The 22,119-nt window shown below is 43.2% G+C and overlaps 1 long non-coding RNA gene across 1 annotated transcript; it reads right to left on the bottom strand.

The window, feature by feature from the left end:
* Positions 1-6,412: 6,412 nt before the first annotated feature.
* LOC119565865 lies at positions 6,413-17,902 on the bottom strand. Its single transcript, XR_005224940.2, has 4 exons — positions 17,129-17,902; positions 16,082-16,259; positions 15,670-15,790; positions 6,413-8,747 (listed from the first exon to the last, which is right to left on the bottom strand). It is a non-coding gene; the product is annotated as an uncharacterized LOC119565865 (long non-coding RNA).
* Between the last annotated feature and the right edge of the window lie 4,217 nt (positions 17,903-22,119).

Genomic DNA, 22,119 nt, shown 5'->3' with positions numbered 1-22,119 from the left:
TGCTTATTTTGGAGCCTCCAAGCTAATTCATCCTCTTTGGGCACGACCAGTATGATGCCATCTTTAATTGCACGACCAGTAAATTAAAGAAGTATGGATTGGATGAATAGACTATAAGGTGGCTAGAAAGCTGGCTAGATTGTCGGGCCCAATGGGTAGTGATCAACGGCTCAGTGTCTAGTTGGCAGCTGGTATCAAGCGGAGTGCTCCAGGGGTCGGTCCTGGGGCCGGTTTTGTTCAACATCTTAATTTATTATCTGGGTGAATGGATGGATTGCACCCTCAGCAAGTTTGAAGATGACACTAAGCTGGGGGGAGAGGCAGATACGCTTGAGGGTAGGGATAGAGTCCAGAGTGACCTAGACAAATTGGAGGATTGGGCCAAAAGAAATCTGATGAGGTTCAACAAGGACAGGTGCAGAATCCTGCACTTAGGACTGAAGAATCCCATGCACTTCTACAGGCTGGGGACCAACTGACTAAGAGGCAGTTCTGCAGAAAAGGACCTGGGGATTACAGTAGATGAAAAGCTGGATATGAGTCAACAGTGTGCCCTTATTGTCAGGAAGGCTAACGGCATATTGGGCTGCATTAGTAGGAGCATTGCCAGCAGTTCGAGGGAAGTGATTATTCCCCTCTGTTAGGGACTGGTGAGGCCACATCTGGAGTATTGCGTCCAGTTTTGGGCCTGCCACTACAGAATGGATGTGGATAAACTGGAGAGAGTCCAGCGGAGGCCAATGAAAATGATTAGGGAACTGGGGCACATGACTTATGAGGAAAGAAAAGGAGTACTTGTGGCACCTTAGAGACTAACCAATTTATTTGAGCATAAGCTTTCCTGAGCTACAGCTCACTTCATCGGATGCATACTGTGGAAAGTGTAGAAGATCTTTTTATACACACAAAGCATGAAAAAATACCTCCCCCCACCCCACTCTCCTGCTGGTAATAGCTTATCTAAAGTGATCACTCTCCTTACAATGTGTATGATAATCAAGGTGGGCCATTTCCAGCACAAATCCAGGGTTTAACAAGAACATCTGGGGGGGAGGGGAGTAGGAAAAAACAAGGGGAAATAGGTTACCTTGCCACTCCCAGTCTCTATTCAAGCGTAAGTTAATTGTATCCAATTTGCAAATGAATTCCAATGCAAATTCCAATTCAACAGTCTCTCGCTGGAGTCTGGATTTAAAGTTTTTTTGTTGTAATATCGCAACTTTCATGTCTGTAATCGCGTGACCAGAGAGATTGAAGTGTTCTCCGACTGGTTTATGACTGGTTTATCCTGACAGCAGGATTGTCTGGCTATGTAGACTCCCTCCTCAGGCCCTACGCTACCAGCACTCCCAGCTACCTTCGAGACACCACTGACTTCCTGAGGAAACTACGATCCATCGGTGATCTTCCTGATAACACCATCCTGGCCACTATGGATGTAGACGCCCTCTACACCAACATTCCACGCAAAGATAGACTACAAGCCGTCAAGACCACTATCCCCGATAATGTCACGGCTAACTTGGTGGCTGAACTTTGTGACTTTGTCCTTACCCATAACTGTTTTACATTCGGGGACAATGTATACCTTCAAATCAGCGGCACTGCTATGGGTACCCGCATGGCCCCACAGTATGCCAACATTTTTATGGCTGACTTAGAACAACGCTTCCTCAGCTCTCGTCCCCTAACGCCCCTACTCTACTTGCGCTATATTGATGACATCTTCATCATCTGGACCCATGGAAAAGAAGCCCTTGAGGAATTCCACCATGATTTCAACAATTTCCATCCCACCATCAACCTCAGCCTGGTCCAGTCCAGGAAGTGGATCTCTTGTGTGGACACTACAGTGCTAATAAACGATGGTCACATAAACACCACCCTATACCGGAAACCTACTGACTGCTATTCCTACCTACATGCCTCCAGCTTTCACCCTGACCACACCACACGATCCATTATCTACAGCCAAGCTCTGCGATACAACCGCATTTGCTCCAACCCCTCAGACAGAGACAAACACTTACAAGATCTCTATCAAGCATTCTTACAACTACAGTACCCACCTGCGGAAGTGAAGAAAGAGACTGACAGAGCCAGAAGAGATCCCAGAAGTCACCTACTACAGGACAGGCCTAACAAAGAAAATAACAGAACTCCACTAACCGTCACCTTCAGCCCCCAACTAAAACCCCTCCAACGCATTATTAAGGATCTACAACCTATCCTGAAGGATGACCCAACGCTCTTACAAATCTTGGGAGACAGGCCAGTCCTTGCCTACAGACAGCCCCCCAACCTGAAGCAAATACTCACCAGCAACCACATACCACACAACAGAACTACTAACCCAGGAACCTATCCTTGCAACAAAGCCCGTTGCCAACTGTGCCCACATATCTATTCAGGGGACACCATCACAGGGCCTAATAACATCAGCCACACTATCAGAGGCTCGTTCACCTGCACATCCACCAATGTGATATATGCCATCATGTGCCAGCAATGCCCCTCTGCCACGTACATTGGTCAAACTGGACAATCTCTACGTAAAAGAATAAATGGACACAAATCAGATGTCAAGAACTATAACCTTCATAAACCAGTCAGAGAACACTTCAATCTCTCTGATCACGCGATTACAGACATGAAAGTTGCGATATTACAACAAAAAAACTTCAAATCCAGACTCCAGCGAGAGACTGTTGAATTGGAATTCATTTGCAAATTGGATACAATTAACTTAGGCTTGAATAGAGACTGGGAGTGGCTAAGTCATTATGCAAGGTAACCTATTTCCCCTTGTTTTTTCCTACCCCTCCCCCCCCAGACGTTCTTGTTAAACCCTGGATTTGTGCTGGAAATGGCCCATCTTGATTATCATACACATTGTAAGGAGAGTGGTCACTTTAGATAAGCTATTACCAGCAGGAGAGTGGGTTTGTGGGGGTGGGGGGGGGAGAAAACCTGGATTTGTGCTGGAAATGGCCCAACTTGATTATCATACACATTGTAAGGAGAGTGATCACTTTAGATAAGCTATTACCAGCAGGAGAGTGGGGTGGGGGAAGGTATTTTTTCATGCTTTGTGTGTATAAAAAGATCTTCTACACTTTCCACAGTATGCATCCGATGAAGTGAGCTGTAGCTCACGAAAGCTCATGCTCAAATGAATTGGTTAGTCTCTAAGGTGCCACAAGTACTCCTTTTCTTTTTGCGAATACAGACTAACATGGCTGTTACTCTGAAACCTGACTTATGAGGAGAGGCTGAGGGAACTGGGCTTATTTAGTCTGCAAAAAAGAAGAGTGAGGGGGGATTTAAGAGCAGCCTTCTACTACCTAAAGGTGGGTTCCGAAGAGGATGGAGCTAGGCTATCCTCAGTGGTAGCAAATAACAGAACGGAGCAATGGTCTCAAGTTGCAGTGGGGGAGGTCTAGGTTGGATATGAGGAAAAACTATTTCACTAAGAGGGTGGAGAAGCACTGGAATGGATTACCTAGGGAGGTGGTGGAATCTCCATCCTTAGAGGTTTTTAAGGCCCGGCCTGACAAAGCCCTGGCTGGGATGATTTAGTTGGGGTTGGTCCTGCTTTGAGCAGGGGGTTGGACTAGATGACCTCCTGAGGTGTCTTCCAAATCTAATATTCTATGATTCATGCTATTTTTTCCCCACATGGGTCACCTGCTTCATTCCTTGCATATTGACTTGATTGGTTTCAAACATTTTCAGAAATAACACGAAATCAGGGAGGAAAAATATTAACTTCTATATACATTCTTTATAACCAGGAATCAGCACATTAGACCAATACCAAAACAGAAAATCTGTACCTGCATTTGGAAGAATCTTTAATTGCTTGCTAGTTTACAGTGAGAGTGATAGGGCCATTAATTCTCTAGCAATTATCTACTACTATGCACTTTTTCATCAAGTTAAAATCTTATTAATACTGTTATAGTAATACTTTTTATATACTAATGAAATAAATACATTTTATCAAGCTGCCATTCTTTTACCGTATCTCATTTTAAAAATAGCAGAGAACCACAACTTTATAAGATAAACAGAGACAGCATTTAAAAACCTTTTATATAATTTAAACCAAAAAGAGGAACTAGTAATAACTAATTGCATATGTATACTCAGTACTAAGATTACCCCCAAAATCAAAGCTTTTTGCTGTGAAGTTAAAGGTAGTATACTAGAAGTGTTACGCAAATGGTTTTATGATACCTTCATGAATCCCAATGCACTATTACGAGAGTTTATGGAAAAGGTTTATATCATATTGTGTTTACAGAAACAGTATTTTCTGAAGTGAAGTGAGCCGTAACTCACGAAAGCTTATGCTCAAATAAATTTGTTAGTCTCTAAGATGCCTCAAGTACTCCTTTTCTTTTTGCGGATACAGACTAACATGGCTGCTACTCTGAAACCAGTATTTTAAAGGTTTTCCTGTAAAAGATGGTATCAAGATAGCTCTTGTGATTATGAGCAAATATAAACTTATGCTAAAGAAAGTCTTTCTGGGTTCTATGTTACATGTTTAACATATGCACCAGCTTCAGATCCGTTTGACTGCTGATTTTCTAATGATGATATTGGTGTGCTGTTAAGAGAAATATGCAGTTCATGCTTTTGCTAATCATGATAAGCATGCACCGCAAATCTATTTGAATGCTAACTTTCTAATTATGATATTGATGCAATGTTGACATGCTGTGCATGAAAATCCAGTATGCAGTGCATGGTTAAATAATATAACATGTACTGGATATGTTTGCGAAATTCCTAAAAATTATGTTTATGTACTTTGAAGAAAAATATGTAATCCATTGCTAAATATTAGGGCTGTGAAGCGATTTAAAAAATTAATCACAATTAATCATGCTGTTCATATTTTTGGATGTTTTCTACATATTCAAATATATTGATTTCAATTACAACATAGAATACAAACTGTACAGTCCTCACTTTATATTTATTTTTATTACAAATATTTGCACAGTAAAAAACAAAAGAAATAGTATTTTTCATTTCACCTAATACAAATACTGTAGTGCAATCTCTTTATCATGAAAGTTAAACTTACAAATGTAGGATTATGTACAAAAAAAACCTGCATTCAAAAAGAAAACAATGTAAAACTTTAGAGCCTACAAGTCCACTCAGTCCTACTTCTTGTTCAGCCAATCGCTCAGACAAACAAGTTTGTTTACATTTGCAGGACATAATGCTGCACGCTTCTTGTTTACAATGTCACCTGAAAGTGAGAACAGGAGTTTGTATGGCATTGTTGTAGCCGGCGTCACAAGATATTTGTGCTAAATGCGCTAAAGATTCACATGTCCCTTCATGCTTCAACCACCATTCCAGAGAACATGCATCCATGCTGATGATGGATTCTGCTCGATAACGATCCAAAGCAGTGCAGACTGACGCGTGTTCATTTTCATCACCTGAGTCAGATGCCACCAACAGAAGGTTGATTTTCTTTTTTAGTGGTTCGGGTTCTGTAGTTTCTGCATCAGAGTGTTACTCTTTTAAGACTTCTGAAAGCATGCGCTATGATTTTATTTTATATTCCCTCTCAGATTTTGGAAGGAACTTCAGAATCTTAAACCTTGGGTTGAGTGTTGAAACTATCTTTAGAAATCTGATTTTGGAACCTTCTTTGTATATTGTCAAATCTGCAGCGAAAGTGTTCTTAAATCTTCTTAAATCAAACAACATACGCTGGGTCGTCGTCTGAGACTACCGTAACGCAAAATATATGGCAGAATGCTGGTAAAACCATGGAGCGGGAGACATACAATTCTCCTCCAAGGAGTTCAATCACAAATTTAATTAACACATTTATTTTTAACAAGCGTCATCAGCATGGAAGCATGTCCTTTGGAATAGTGGTCAAACCATGAAGAGGCATATGAATGTTTAGCATATCTGGCACGTAAATACCTTGCAATGCCAGCTACAAAAGTGCCATGCGAATGCCTTTTCTCACTTTCAGGTGACATTGTAAATAAGAAGTAAGCAGCATTATCTCCTATAAATGTAAACAAACTTGTTTCTCTTAGTGACTGGCTGAACAAGAAGTAGGACAGAGTGGACATGTAGGCTCTAAAGTTTTATATTGTTTTGGTTTTGAGTGCAGTTATGCAACAAAAAAAATCCACATTTGTAAGTTGCACTTTCACAATAAAGAGATTACACTACAGTACTTGTATGAGGTGAATTGAAAAATACTATTTCTTTTATTTGTCATTTTGTCACAGTGCAAGTATTTATAATCAAAAGTAATATAATGTGAGCACAGTACACTTTGTATTCTGTGTTGTAATTGAAATCAATATATTTGAAAATGTAAAAAAACATCCAAAAATATTTAATACATTTTAATTGGTATTCTATTGTTTAACAGTGCGATTAAAACTGCAATTAATTACGATTAATTTTTTTAATCACGAGTTATTAAATTTTTTAGAGTTAATCATGTGAGTTACCTGCGATTAATTGACAGCCCTACTAAATATAACATATATACATTGCAAATTGTTTGATTTAAATTTCTAATGATATTTACATTCTGTTAGGAAAAATATCAAGTGTGTCATTAAAATAAGAATACATTGAAAATTTCAAATTTATTTGAATTGTATGCCTTTCACGGGAGGGCGGCCCCACAGACCCTGGGGGCTAGGCCATACAGACCTGCGCTGAAGGGCGGTCCGATGGTCTCTGGGCCAGAGTGCCCTGACTCTAGGGATGCCCACTGATGCTGGCCATTTTCCCAGACGTCTCTGAGCTACAGGGCCCTCCTCCCAGAATTAGGCCAGTAGGCCATGCTGCCTGGAATCTAAGAGGAGCTCCTGCCCCGACTCGGACCATTAGGTTGCACCGCCCTGAGAAGAGGCAGTCATTTGAACTTGACTGCAGGGACATAGTACCACAAAAGGGGTGATGGGGTATACCTGCTCTGTGACAGCTACCCATATGCTGTGGGACATGTGAGAAGACTACTTGAACTGTTTCAGCTAGTCCACGTCCAAACTGGCACTAAAACAATTCAGATTGAAATGGTTCAGACTGATGAGGTTCCTAGACCTACTACCAAAACAGTTTTTAGAATGTGTGGACAAGCTTTGTGTGTGAACATAACATTTCAACTGTTTACCACCACATTCTCTCTCAGTGTAATCCATGTCAAGAGGAATGTGATGTATTGCTGGTCTTTCAGGGTCAGAAAGTGATGGGATTTTAATATCATTCCCATTGTTGCAGTATTTGATGGCTTGTCTATAGGAATACGTAGGCCTGATCTACACCTAAAACTCAGGTTGACCTAGTACGTTGCTTAGGAGGACTATGAAAAATTTCACACCTTGTGCAATGTAGTTAGGGTGACCTAACTTCCACTGTAGATGCAGCTAGTTTGATGGAAGAAGTCCTCCATCAACCTAGCTACCACCTCTCAGAGGAGTGGATTACCTACATTGATGGGAAAACCCCTTCCATTGATGTAGGAAGTGCCTACACTATGGCATCACAGCTGCAGTACTGGAGCTGTAGCTCTATGGTGTAGACATAGTTCATGGCAGGCTGGCGTATAAATCTGCATTGCGCTACTAGCCTGCCACACAGTAAGTGTTCGTGTGGTCCCTGCTGTTGTGTACTAAAAGTTCTGTAGCGCTCTGATCAACCCCACTTTGAAACGTTTTCAGTGCCCAGTGTGAGGCATGTGGCTGTGTTTTGACACTAGCTTTTTCAGAACTATCATTTGTTTGCAAACCCAAAGGCCCTCCCAGCTACAGTATAAGTTTTAAACAGTTGCAATACCTAGTTTGTACCTAACTATGTTGTAAGAGGCTCCTCCCTGCCTCCTTCTCTTTGTGGACATAAAGGGACATGTTAGGAACCCATATTTTAACCTCCATTCCTGGCTGAAAAAAGGTCATGTCATTTCCCCCTCCCCCTGTTCCTACAGGCAAGAAAAAAAATATTGTGTAAACCTGTTTGGACCACTTACTGTGGCTCCAAGGAAGCGGCTGCCAGGTCCCTGTGGCCTCTAGGCACATGGGTGACCAGGCAGTTCTGTGCGGTGCACGCTGCCTTTGCTCCTGCAGGCACCGCCCCACTCCCCCCCCCAGCTCCCACTGGCTCCCAGCTGCAGAGCCAGTATTCGGGGTGGGGACAGCGTGCGGAGCCTCACAGTCCCTGACTGCCCCAGTACCTAGGGGCCGCAGGGACCTGGTGGCTGCTTCTGGGAGCAACGCGGAGTCAGGGCAGGTAGGGACCCTGCCTTAGCCCCGGGCTTCTGCTGTGCCACCAACCAGACTTCTAACGGCCCCGTCAGCGATGCCAACTGGAGCTGCCAGAGTCCCTTTTCAACTGGGCGTTCCGGTCAAAAAACAGATGCCTGGCAACACTAGTTAAGAAAGTCGCCAATGCAGTACCACATGAGAAGCCCTTGAAAATACTCACTCACCGCCTCATTGGCATACCCTATACTCATAGGTTCCTTTGAAACTTACTGTACATAAAAACTGCAGCCTAGCTCTTCAGAGGCAAATTCAGATAGGATCATTGGAATCCAGTCTCTGTAGATGGAGGCAGCTGGGTCTCACCCACTGGTCAGAGACAGAAGAGCACCCAGCTGATTAGTGCTGGCTGCCTGGTGGGATGTACTTGCTTTGCTTCATGTGGGGTCAAGGTCTCTGGAGCAAGAGGAAGACAAGTCCAGCCTGGAGAAGGGAGGAGTCAGGAGAAGTCTGCTTAGGGATATGGGGGGTGTAACGATCTTGGGGTTCATTATCTAACAAACCAGGAAATGAGAAAGGAATAACACTTTAATAAAACAAATGGGAGAGTGTCACTGGTAAGCTGCTGCACGCAGCCATGTGGTGTTCCAACCCCTGCTTCCAGGGCACATCTCCAAATTCCTATGTTCATAATACTGTCCCTTATCAGGGAGCATCTCCAAATCACAATCTTTCATAAACCCATCTCTACAGCAGGCTAGGTTGGGAAGAAGTGTCTGGGGGAAAGTAACTTGAGAGCCAGTCTCTTTGGGATGGGGAAAGGCACACATATTTTGGGGTGTATCTGGGTCTGTTTTAACCTTAATCCATCAATGCCATTCTTTAGTGCAATTTAAAGTGTTGCATTAAAAGAGTTAATAAACTTCCTGAAAGGTAGCTGACTGAGTTCTAAATAAGAAAATATCAGTATTCAAATTAAGCCAATATGAGGTGGTAAATGGGAGTCTTCCCTTCTGTGATGTTGCACTCCATAATGTTTTATGGAAATATGCTCATGAGTGTAAATATGGTGTAACTGGAATATGCTTCACGCAAAAGGTCTCTTGTAAGGTATCATTACAAAGCTTATAATCTACTGAGTGTGTTCATCCTATTTATTTGCATGTATTATTTCTATGTCTGGAGTTAGGAAAATAAGATATAAACCTGTATTACTGATGTAAGCATATTAAGTGGAAGCCATTAAGGGTGCTTCAGAATCAATGAACTGTAAATGGGTTTGTTTACCTGCAAGCCTTCCTGTGTATGTGTCAGACAGCTCCTAGGTAATGAAGAAGGAAGTCTTACAGTGACATGTGATCATGTCACCTGAACTGGAATTCATCTTAAACCTGGCGCTTTTCCATTTAGAAGGAGGGGTGGGGACTCAGAGGGACAAAAGATTCCCGCCTTGTGCCAAAGCTATAAAAGGGTGTGGAACAGAACAAAAGGAGGGCCAGTCATGAGAACATCCCTAGTTTCCACTTAAGATGTCTGCTGGAATTCACAAGGACTGTACCGGGGAAAGGACTGGACCCAGACTAGTAAGGAGTCTAGTCTGTGAAAGAAGCTTATTGGAACATCTCTGAGGGTGAGATATTACCTGTATCAGTTTCTTAATGTATTAGGCTTAGACTTGCATGTTTTTGCTTTATTTTGCTTGGTGACTTACTTTGTTCTGTCTGTTATTATTTGAAACCACTTAAATCCTACTTTTTATACTTAATAAAATCACTTTTGTTTATTAATTAACCCAGAGTAAGTTATTAATACCTGGGGGAGCAAACAACTGTGCATATCTCTCTATCAGTGTTATAGAGGGCGGATAATTTATGAGTTTACCCTGTATAAGCTTTATACAGAGTAAAACGGATTTATTTGGGGTTTGGATCCCATTGGGAGCTGGGTGTCTGGGTGCTGAGCAGTTTTTGGTTAAAGTCTGCAGCTTTGGGGGCATGGACCAGACCTGAGTCTGTGTTGCAGCAGGCTGGCATGTCTGGCTCAACAAGGCAGGGTTCTGGAGTCCCAAGCTGGCAGGGAAAACAGGCTCAAAGGTACTTCCAGCACGTCAGCTGACTGTCCCAAAGCGGTCTCTGTGACCGAACCCATCACACCTCCTACCTCCAATTTGCTCTGAAGCAAAGAGATTTTCTGATCAAGTAGTTATTTGTTTTCAGTAGAACTGGGGTTCTGGTCTTCAATTTCAACTAAAAATAACTGATAGACTAATACCAATCCAAATTTTATAACAGAATGATAAAAATAAAAAATACAAGGTTCCTTTGATGGTTTTTTTAAACTGCCAATAGTATCCTGGTTGCATATAGCAGTAGCATGGGCACTGGGGTATGAAGTGTTGTCTGCTAGCAGAGCACAGTAGTAACTAATGTTTAATAGTAGTATTAAGTAGTTTTGTCTCTCTGGAGCTTTCATGAGCATTTCTTTGCTTTTTAAAAGACTTAAGCTCATGATTTTCTCTATGTATTCCTACTGGAACAACTGCAGAATTATGCAGTCAAAGTTAAAAATGAATGTAGAGAGACTGATAAGTGAAAATGCAGTTTACTGGCCAAAAAGTAAAACCAGAAACTGAAATCAGTATCTGTAAATATAATAATATTTTGCACTTTCAGACTGCCTTCAAACAAAGGATCTCTGAACACTTTACAAACAGTTAATTAATTCTCACCTAACTGGCCTCATCTTACTGATAAGGAAAATGAATCATAGAGAGACTCATTGATTTGTTTAAGGTCACACAGAAAATCTGTGCCAGACCCAGATCTCCTGGTTCAAGTGATGTTTTAACTACAAGAACAAAGGAAAATGTAACAAGCTCTTATGAATGTTCAGGTTTATAAAATTACAAAAAGAGTTAGCATTAATGTAGTGCTTTTCAGCTATGTGTAACCCATGCTGACTGTGTGGCTCTGTCCCTTCTGGTGGCTCAGATGTTTATAGAAGTTTATGAGTTTGCTACTGCCTCCGAGCTAAGACCTTGGTCCTATAGTTCTAGCAAAAGAGGCTTGTGCTTTTTAGATTCTGAGGTCCTGAATTCAGTTCCTGCAGGCAACCCATCCAGAGGCATTGTTACATGTCTATCAAAACATTTATTCCCTGCTTGCAATGGCAATTTTTGCACATTTTGCTTCCAAGATTACAAAATGAAAAGATAAGGATGTACCCGAGATTGATTGGTGCAAAATTCATATGATGTAAGTTTTATGCCTCTCACACTTTCTTAAAATTATATTTTATGATTTTATTTTATGTATAGGTCTGCCTCAAATCTATCAGTGAAAAAGCCAATATGCAAACCAATGCTAAATGAAAGCTGTTTTATTTGAGAGGATTATCAATAATTATTGATTTTTTTCCTCCTATCATTTCCAGAATGATTGGAAGACTTTCCTAAATATTTCTTATGAAACATTCAATGTAACAAGCATATTAAAAAATTAACACATTCATCGTGGGTATTGTATATTAACTCACATAGATTTCTTAGCACAACAGTATATTTTGGGCCCGTAGTGCTGACTCCAATAGTTTTGTCCATACACAGACAGAAGGATTTGGCTGTTTTTATATTCTTATGTTAGGCAGGCTTATTTTATACAAGATTTTCTTTTAACAATTTAGCAGTACGCTATTAAAAGTCCAGATCTTATGAAGTGTTGCACACCCTCAGCTCATCACCTTGCGGACTGAGCCTAAAGATTTTTATCAGGAAAGTCTCCTGTTTCCTTATTTAACAAAAAATAAGGAATTATACCATAACTAAATGAACAGAGTAAGTTTGGTAGGTATGCTTACAAAGAGCTATTGTGAGCATTTTCATCATATTAAAAAGTGAAAGACAAGGACACTTAAACAGTATATCAAGGGTTGTGACACTGATAGGGTTTTCAGGTAACCAGCTCTGCAGTGAATCCAATCTGACATTCTAGTTACATGAAATTCTAATAGAGATTTGGAGTAAGGAAAAATGTTTCTGGTATCAAATCCAAAGTCCAAGGTTTATATTTATTTGGTTTGCGTTCTGATTTTTTTTTTTTTTAATCTCTTTCAAACCATGTTGTATAGTGCTGACTACTGAAAAGGTCTGGGGTTTTTTGTGGGCCTTAAAATTCATTGTTCTTCCTGCAGAATGTGACTTCCGTGCAGGAGCTCATGCAAATCTGTCAGTTCCTCTGTTTGGAAACTATTGTTTTTCAAATGTCTGCACTGTATGTTCATAATTTCATTTCTAACTCATTGAGCACTGTTCAGATTTATCAACTGACTCCTCTCTGTGCTAGAACTTATTTTGTTTTCAGGATTACAAAAATTAAAGGGTTCCCCTGATTCAATACAGAGGTTTACATCTTGGCCACACTGCAGTCAATGGGACTTTTGCCCCTGACTTCAATGCAGTCAGAGTTCACCCAGAAAGAAGTCAAGAAGGGTTTCTAATAAAAGTAATTAGATAATGTATTTTAAAAATTGCACAATCTCTCCCTCTCTTTCTGTATATAAATGGTAGCTGCTGTACCCCGAACTTCCCAAATATAGGGCTTAGAAGATGCTGCATGCCCTCAATTCCCATCATCAATGGTTGTTGAGGGTGCTCAGCAATAGGCCCATTGTGCCTGCTGGGTGAAATTCACTCTTATGCCAGCAGGAGGCTTTTGGACCACTTAAGTCCAACTTAAAATACAGCTTAAGTGGGACTTAAGTGTTGCATAGCCCTTAGCACAAGGGTGAATTTCATCTACTATATATATATCAGACCTGCCCTTGGGTGTTCCTAGTAGAGAAGTCTGAGAATAGTGGACTCAAGAGGGGTAAAATCCTGGCTTTATATAAGTCAATGAGAGTTTTGCCATTGATTTCAGTGGAGTCAGGATTTCACCCAAGGAATTTAAATCATTCGGATTTCTATTTTTGTGGGGATTAGTAACAGGCTGGCTAGAAGCTGAATTATATAGAAAGTGTGACTTGGATTGTGTGGCTGGTTTTGAATTTAACTGTAATGTGATATATGCCATCATGTGCCAGCAATGCCCCTCTGCCATGTACTTTGGCCAAACCGGACAGTCTCTACGTAAAAGAATAAATGGATAGAAATCAGACGTCAAGAATTATAACATTCAAAAACCAGTCGGAGAACACTTCAGTCTCTCTGGTCACTTGATTACAGACCTAAAAGTCGCAATATTACAACAAAAAACCTTCAAAACCAGACTCCAACGAGAGACTGCTGAATTGGAATTAATTTGCAAACTGGATACAATTAACTTAGGCTTGAATAAAGACTGGGAGTGGATGTGTCATTACACAAAGTAAAACTATTTCCCTGTGCTTATTTTTTCCCCCTACTGTTTCTCAGACATTCTTGTCAACTGCTGGAAATGGCCCACCTTGATTATCACTACAAAAGGTTTTTTTTCTCTCCTGCTGGTAATAGCTCACCTTACCTGATCACTCTCGTTACAGTGTGTATGATAACACCCATTGTTTCATGTTCTCTGTGTACATAAAATCTCCCCACTGTATTTTCCACTGCATGCATCCGATGAAGTGAGCTGTAGCTCACAAAAGCTTATGCTCAAATAAATTTGTTAGTCTTTAAGGTGCCACAAGTACTCCTTTTCTTTTTGCAGATACAGACTAACACGGCTGCTACTCTGAAACCTGTAATATTGTTGTAACTGGAAAGGAATAAGTATACTGCTGCTGGGTTTTATAGGCTAATCTTATTTCCTTTGAAGTCAGTGAGAGCTTTGCTATTGACTTCAGTAAGAACAGGATCAGGCTATATATTAACATGTCCATATAAACACTTAGGAGAGAAGGGTAAGCTGAAAAACTGGCATGTTTTAACTGTATTTGGTTTGAGTTACAATAACACACAGCCAGTTGTACCAAGACATCCCCTAGGTAGACACTAGGAAATCTAGTCTTAGATATTATTGTGATAGGCGATCTAAATAGTCTACTTTAAACTTTATTCTCTCTGAAGTTCTACACATTCTGGCTGCAGGGGATGTTTGCCATCCCCTGAAATGCAAGCTTTTGAAAACACAATTGACCACCCTTTTAGAAAGCGATTGTAAAACATGAAGCCTTGTGCTGTCTCTCTATAATTTTATTGTGGGTTAATTTCTGAACATCGGTAAATGGTTTCTCTTGATTCCTGTAACAGTAGCAGAATCATCCCCTTTCTCTGACATCGGTTATTATCACAAGTTGCACTTATGTCTTGGTTGGTGTTTTATACACAAAAATGTTCAGCTCATTGCTCTCGACCTGCTGTGGCCTAAATGTGACACTGGCCTTTAAAAGTACCTAACAAATGCTCAAAGTAAAGAAAACAACTGGATATAATGGAACAGAAAGCGTAAAGTAACGAGGGATTCATCTGTCTAAAGCTGCATTACATTGATAGCATGAAAATTACATTAATTCATGCTGATTTCAGTGTTTGAATTACAGGGTAGAGGTGCGTATGGCGTGTTGGCTGAATAAAAGTGCGCTTTCCCTCCTCCCATCCTTTCACATACATACATTTAAAATATGGGCTGAATAACCCCACTTTCCAGGCTACAAGGAGCATTCAGTCTATGATGCTTTGTATTGCAGGAGTGCTAGGGACCTTAGTCATAGCCCAGGACCCTATTGCCCTGGCTCTGTACAAATACAAACTAGCTCTTCCCATCCTCTTTTAGGTTTGGCTATATTCAGACGAGTGATTATTGAAAAAATGTCACCTTATTAAAAAGGTCTGTTTTCTGAGAGAAGAAGGTCATCCTCCATGCCCAGTGAAGATGTAACGCCGCTGCTGAGACTGCCAGCTGTGGTGGTTATGAAGTGGACTCATACCAAATGGGGTTTTCCCCGTGTATGTTAACTGGACGCTTATTTTAATTTTTAAAAATTGCACTTGTCAGACCTTTCCCTGGCACAATTCCACAGAATCTCTTTAAAAGCATGCTAACTGAAGTGAATGGTGTCACTTTAAATATAACAACCTCAAAACCCAGAAATGAGCTGTAACCACAACTATACTCTTTAGATCACCGGCTCAGCCAAAAGCCACAGTTAAGAGACCTGGATATTCAACAATTCTTCTTGAAGTGATGTCACTAGCAGAGCTCCACTGTAGGTGTGGCAGTGCCCCCTGCACCTGGGATCTTCATCAACAGGGCCCGTTGGACAGCACATGCGCACTGCCCAGGCTTGCGCTGTGAGCAGAATGCATATATAGTGCTGTGCAGTCCAACCCCCCCACCCCCACCCGCAGTTCCTTCTCGACCGCCTTTGGTATGGGACAGAATCCACAGCAGAGCCTGCTTCTCCTTAGAACTACTAGATAATGCCTTACCTGTTAGTTTTTAGTGTAGTTCAATAGTTATTTCGTTCCCTTCTCATTCTTGAATATGCAGAATTGGAGCATAGCGGATGAATAAGCCTTGTGACCAAATAAGTCCAATTGCTTCCAGTTCCTGTCATAAGGGATGGATCTAGGTTGGTACTGATGTCCCTTTTTGTGCAAGGCATTGACAACAAAGGAATTTGGAGTGGGGTCCCTAAAGAGGGAAAGGGAGGGAGGTGGGCAGGATAGATAGGAATGGGATGGAGTATCCTTCCTTGATGATCTCTAGAACCCACTTGTCTGAGGTAATCAGCCACCATGATGGAAAGAAAGGGGCTAAAACAGTCGCCAAACTAGTGGGATGTTGGAGATGGTTGTTGTGACTGGAACAGGGGAAGGCCTCTCGGGGCCTTGACCATACCTTCAAAATTGTTGTTTGGTCGAAGGTGTGTGAGAGGTAGCTCCTTGAGGAATCGTACATCTGCGTTTGGTATAGGGCTTCTGTTGATGGCGTTGGGTGTTGTACTGTTGATGAGGAGTGAACTGTGGTGGTCAGGAGCGGCGGGGAGGTTGGTATTTCCCTGGTCATCTCTTTGGCGCTGGGTATAAATGGTGAGAGAGCAGAGGGTTATTCGAGAGTCCTTCAGGGAGTGTAGCGATTTATCCGTGCACTCCATGAATAACTCGGGGCCCTCAAAGGGTAGATTCTCTACAGTGGTTTGTACCTCCTTAGGGAGGCCGGAAAGGTGCAGCCATGAAACCCTCTCATGACTACAGCAGTCACAATGGTAGGGGCAGCGGTATTCACAGAATCCAAGGAAGCTTGTAAAGTTGTATGAACTAAGAGGTGTCCTTTGGACACAAGCGTCTGGAGCTGTTCATTTTTGTCATTAGGAAGGTCTTGGCAGAGGTCCTGTATTTTAGAATAACTGACATAATTGTATTTGGCCATGAGAGTGGTCTGCAATGCCTGCTGACATTTTCTACCATAGATTGCACATCACGCTACCAGAGTCATGATGGTCAATATCAACTGTATGTCCTACATCAACAGCCAAGGCACAGCGAGGTCCCACTCTCTATGCTTGGAAGCACTGAAATTGTGGAACTGGTGTATCCAGCACAACATCACCATCTTAGTTGCATACTTCCCTGGACACCAGAACACCACCGCGGACTCATTGAGCAGATTCTCCCAAGATCACGAGTGGGAGATAGATATGTGAGCCCCTCACCAGATCTTCAGTTGCTGGGGGTTCCCCACCATAGATCTCTTTGCCATACTGAAGAATGCCCACTGTCCTGGATTTTGCTTGAGTGTGGGCCTAGGATGCAGATCCCTGGGAGACGCATTCCACCTCACATGGGATGCACCACTGCTCTATGCCTTTCCTCCCCTGTTCAGAATACTCCAAAAGATCCAAGGGGACTGAGCCCGAAATGGCCACAACAAAACTGGTATACTTACCTTATTCGCATGATGCCCTTCGATCACTCTGTGGCCAACTCCTTTCACAGCATGCGGGTTGAATCCTCCATCCCAATTCACAGCTACTCCAGCTGAAGGCATGGCCCCTCCCTGGTTCTGGGATTCGGAGATAACTTGTTCAGAAACAGTTAAAGAAGTCCTCTTGAATAGCGGACATGATACAGCAAGACGCACTTACCTCCACAAATAGACTAGATTCCACTCCTGGTGCGCCTCCAATCAGGTAGAAACAATGAGTTCCCCATTACCACTCATCCTGAACTATATTTTACACCTTAAAAGATTGGGGTTATCCATCTGTTCCATTTGTGTGCACTTGGCACCCATCACGACCTTTCATCCCAAGATAGACAGCCACTCCATGTTTACCCACCCGCTCACAAAAAGATTCCTAAAAGGTCTCCAAAATCTTTACCCTCATATACGGGCTCTGACCCCAGCTAGGGACCCTGGCCTTGTGCTATGTCATCTTACTAGACCACCTTTCAAACCAATGGCAACGTGCTCCTATGTTCATTTATCCGTGAAAACAACATTTCTTGTCGTTATCCCCTCCGCCTGGCAGGCTGGTGAAACTGGAGCACTCGTGGCATACCCCCCATATAGGATTTTTCATAAAGAAAGGTTACATTATGACCACATCCCAAAATTTTACCCAAAATACCATCCTCTTTCTATCTAAACGAGGGGTGGGTGAACTTTTTGGCCCAAGGGCCATATAGGGGAATAGAAATTGTATGGCGGGCCATGAATGCTCACAAAATTGGGGTTGGGGTGTTGGAGGGGGTGAGGGCTGTGGTTGTGGGTCTGGGCTCTGGCTGGGGATGAGGAATTTGGGGTGTAGCAGGGTGCTCTGGGCTGGAACCAAGGGTTTGGAGGGTGGGAGGGGGATCAGGGCTGGGGCAGGGGTGTGGGAAGGGGTGCAGGTTCCAGCTGGGGGTGTGGGCTCTGGGGTGGGGCTGGGGATGAGAGGTTTGGTGTGCAGGAGGGTGCTCCTGGCTGGGATCGAGGGGTTTGGAGAGCGGGGGTGGGGCTCAGGGCTGGGGCAGGGGATTGGGGCATAGGGAGAGGCTCAGGGGTGCAGGTTCCGAGTGGCACTTACCTCAAGTGGCTCCCAGAAGCAGTAGCATGTCCCTTCTCCGACTCCTACACAGAGGTGCAGCCAGGCAGGTCTGCATGCTGCCCCATCCTCAGGCACCCCCCTGCAGCTCCCATTGGAGCGCCAGAGGGGGCCACTGGAGCGCATAGGAGCTGGAGCAGGGCCATCCTGCAGCTTCTGGGAGCCATGTGCTGCGGCCCCAACCCTGCGGCCCGGCCAGAGTGGGGCTGAGCTGCGTGGTGTGGCGCCTGACCCCACTCCCCAGCAGGAGCTCGTGGACCGGTTTAAAACGGCTCGCGGGTCGTAGTTTGACCACCCCTGATCTAAACCAACCTATCCACCTTCTCTGCTTCTTTCCAAAGCCACACAGCAACCAGCAGGTGGCAGCATTGCACACCCTGGACATCTCACAAGCATTAGCTTTCTACCTAGACAGAACTAAAGCTTTCAGATGATTGCCACGCTTATTCCTATCAATGGCCAAAAGATCAAAAGGCACAGCCATTTCTAAGCAAGGCCTTCCCAAGTGGATCTCGCGGTGTGTACACCTATCCTACCAACTACACAATGGGCAACCTCCTCCTGGAACTAGAGTACATCCCACCTGCTCTCTCTCCACCTCGATTGCCTTTCTTAACAATGCTGATGACATTTGCAAAGAAGCCACATGGGCTTCCACGGACACTTTTAGCCATCACTGGCCATTACTCATGATGCAGCATCAGATACTCTGCTAGGACACACTGTCCTATCATCCGCCATGAATGCAACTCCGAAGCCCCGACCTTACAACGAGGACCACAGCTTTATAGTCACCTACAGTGGAGCACCCAGAGGGACATCACTCAAAGAAGAAGAGATGGTTACTCACCCTGTGCAGTAACTCCAGTTCTTCGAGATGTGTGTCCTCCACAACCCATCCTCCTCCCTTCTGCGTTGGAGCTGAAAGAGAAGCTCTGTGGTAGAGAAGGAGCTGGGGGGGGGGAGGGGGGGGAGTTGGACTGCACAGCACTATATATACGCATGCTGCTCACGGCACAAGATGGGGAGGTGTGCATGTGTGGTCTAACGGCCACTGCTGATGAAGATCTCCAATCCCAGGCACAGGGGGCACTGCCGCACCTACAGTGGAGCACCCATAGGGACACACATCTCAGAGAACCACAGTTACTGCACAGGATGAGTAACCTCTCTTTTCAGTCCAAAAGGGACAAATGGATTTCAGAGCCCTCCATTGAAAATTCTCATCTAGCCCCTAGACATTCAATACTGGGGACCATAAGCAAGAGAACATCAGCTGATCCCAAGCGCCATATTTGTGCACAGGAGAGAAGTGGTTATGCAGGTAGTTAGGATTCATAGAATCATAGAATATCAGGGTTGGAAGGGACCTCAGGAGGTCACCTAGTCCCCTGCTCAGAGCAGGACCAATCCACAATTTTTGCCCCAGATCCCTAAATGAACTCACAACCCTGGGTTTAGCAGGCCAATGCTCAAACCACTGAGCTATCCTTCCCCCCTCCCCCTTTACATACCAATATAAGCATTTTGAAATGAACGGGGAAGCTGCTAGGGAGTCAGTGTAGTCTTTGGAACACTACTGAAGTATGTTCACTGCTAAGAAAGTGAGACACTGCATTCTGCACCAGCTGCAGTTTGTCGGTGGCTTTTAAGGGTAGCCCTTTTGGAATGCATTACAATAACCCAGGCTAGAGATCACAAAGATATGGATAGCTGTGGCAAGTCCACATCAGAGAAAAATAATGACAGTATCGCCCCAAACCGATGGGGAAAGGGCACTTTTGGTCATTGATGCATTCTGAAAGAATTGGTAGCCAAGAAGCTCCCGAAACTGTGAACCTCATGGACAAAGGTGGGGCAACCCCTCTATCATAAGAACTGCCATCATTCTCGTCGCTTCTTACTAATCTGGATTTGCCCTCGACCCACTCTATCCACGTCCCTGCCTCAGCCAGGCCCATGGAAAGCAAAGACACTAGCACTGTTTTTGTCCACTGAAAAAGTGGTGGCATCACAGCCCAGATCACCTTATTCTCTCTCCCACCAGCTTCACAAGCACATAGACTAGGATGGAGGGACAAAACAATACCTTATAGAACTCCACACCATGGTAGTGTGCAGCAGTTTCACAATCTAATCCTCTGGGCAGGAAGGAAAGAATGGAATCACTCACGTGGGATCCTGACCACCTCTGCCAAGGTTCACAGCTGAGTCAACAACCCATTCACGCCTGCAAGTCCATTCAACAAAATCTCATGGCCAACATTATCAAAGTCTGCTTACAGATATAGAAGAATCAGCATGGACACACATGACCATTTTGTCCATTACTAGGATGAGACCTTCAACCAATGACATTAGTACAATATTTGTACTGAGACCAAACCCTTGATGGACAGAGATGAAGGAAAACTGAGGACTCTAAATTATGCCTGAGTTCCCTCACCCCCCAATGCAACTGGAGAATTGGAGAATTTGGCCCAATTTCTTGAGCACGACCCTAATGATGGCTCTTTTGGGAGTTGATGGCACTTTGCCTTCCCAGAGGGAGACAATCATCTCAATCCACAACACACCCCCACTGCCCCCATACCTTTTTGTATGATTTCACTAAACTGGAAGTGTAGACTTTCACATCTCCCACAATGCATCCAGAATCTCAGTAAGTTAGTGGTGAAAGATCACTCAGATGACATAATATTTTTTTCTGCCCCCACTGCAGTGGCCAATCCAGTCTGTCCAACTGGTCTTATTCGTGAAGATGGTAGAAAAGTCATCACAGCAAGAAATATTCATTTCTGCTTCTGAGCACTGCAAAGTCACCGTGGGCACCCAAGCCCCCAGTACCCCCAGGCTACACTAACACTGATTCCTAGAAACATTTCCACTGAATGAGACTTTGCAGATGCTCTCATGGAGAAGGGAAGCGTACAGAAAACAACGGGCCTGAGTCTAAGGATGAAAACCGGGAGTAATTTACTAAGGTCAGGGGTGTTGCACCAGTGGGAAACTGGGGTAGACAAAGGGAGAATCATACCAATGTGCTGGTTCTGCTACACATTCTGTTGCCTTTATTTCAGTTTTTCTTTGGCTGGTTTTCACTGATGGATGGATTGCAGCATCCTGCAAATAAGGTACATGAGAGGTATTGGTGAGAAAATTAAATAGCTGTATAGTCATTAATGTGTCAAACTAAAGATGTTGGCAAGATAGGAATATGGATTTATTAATGCTAAAAGGGAGGCTATATTGTTCAGTCGTTAGCTGCTGGTTAACTCCTGCTAGAACTAGTTGGCAGAAACCCAAGGGCATTCATAATAGGCAGCTGTATTCATTTTAATGAAGTAAACAACAATGTAATATTTAGTCTCCGGGTCCAGCTTCTTCTGGCACTACTTGTTCTTTCTGGCCTTTTCATGTACGTTTTAGCAACAGCAGCAGAAACTCTATTGAATAATTCAACCGTTCTAAGTAAATACTTTCATGGGGTGTCCATTGTGAAGCCTGAATATAAATCAATGGACAAACAAATGTGATTGATCTGGGAGAACGTTTCCTCTACTTCTAACAGTCTTGGTTCTAAACCTCAAAAGAGTCAGCAAATTGTGCTGAATCACTTCAGACCAATTCAAACTTAAATAAGGTTTCGCAGAACAGGGTGGACAGAGCTAAGTTTAGAAATTGTGTTTTAGCCTAGGTCTAATTGTCCCTCCCCACCCTTAAATTGAATTGAGTTAGGCCTGGTCTACACTGCACATTTAGGCCGATGTAAGGCAGCTTATGTCGACCTAATTATGTCAGTGTCTACACTACCACCTTGTACTGCTGATGCAAGTGTCCTGCTACACCG

The sequence above is a fragment of the Chelonia mydas genome, chromosome 3, assembly GCF_015237465.2.
Source record: "Chelonia mydas isolate rCheMyd1 chromosome 3, rCheMyd1.pri.v2, whole genome shotgun sequence".
NCBI lineage: Eukaryota > Metazoa > Chordata > Testudines > Cheloniidae > Chelonia > Chelonia mydas.
Note: the sequence above shows the minus strand (reverse complement) of the source record. Positions and strands in the feature narration are given on the sequence as shown.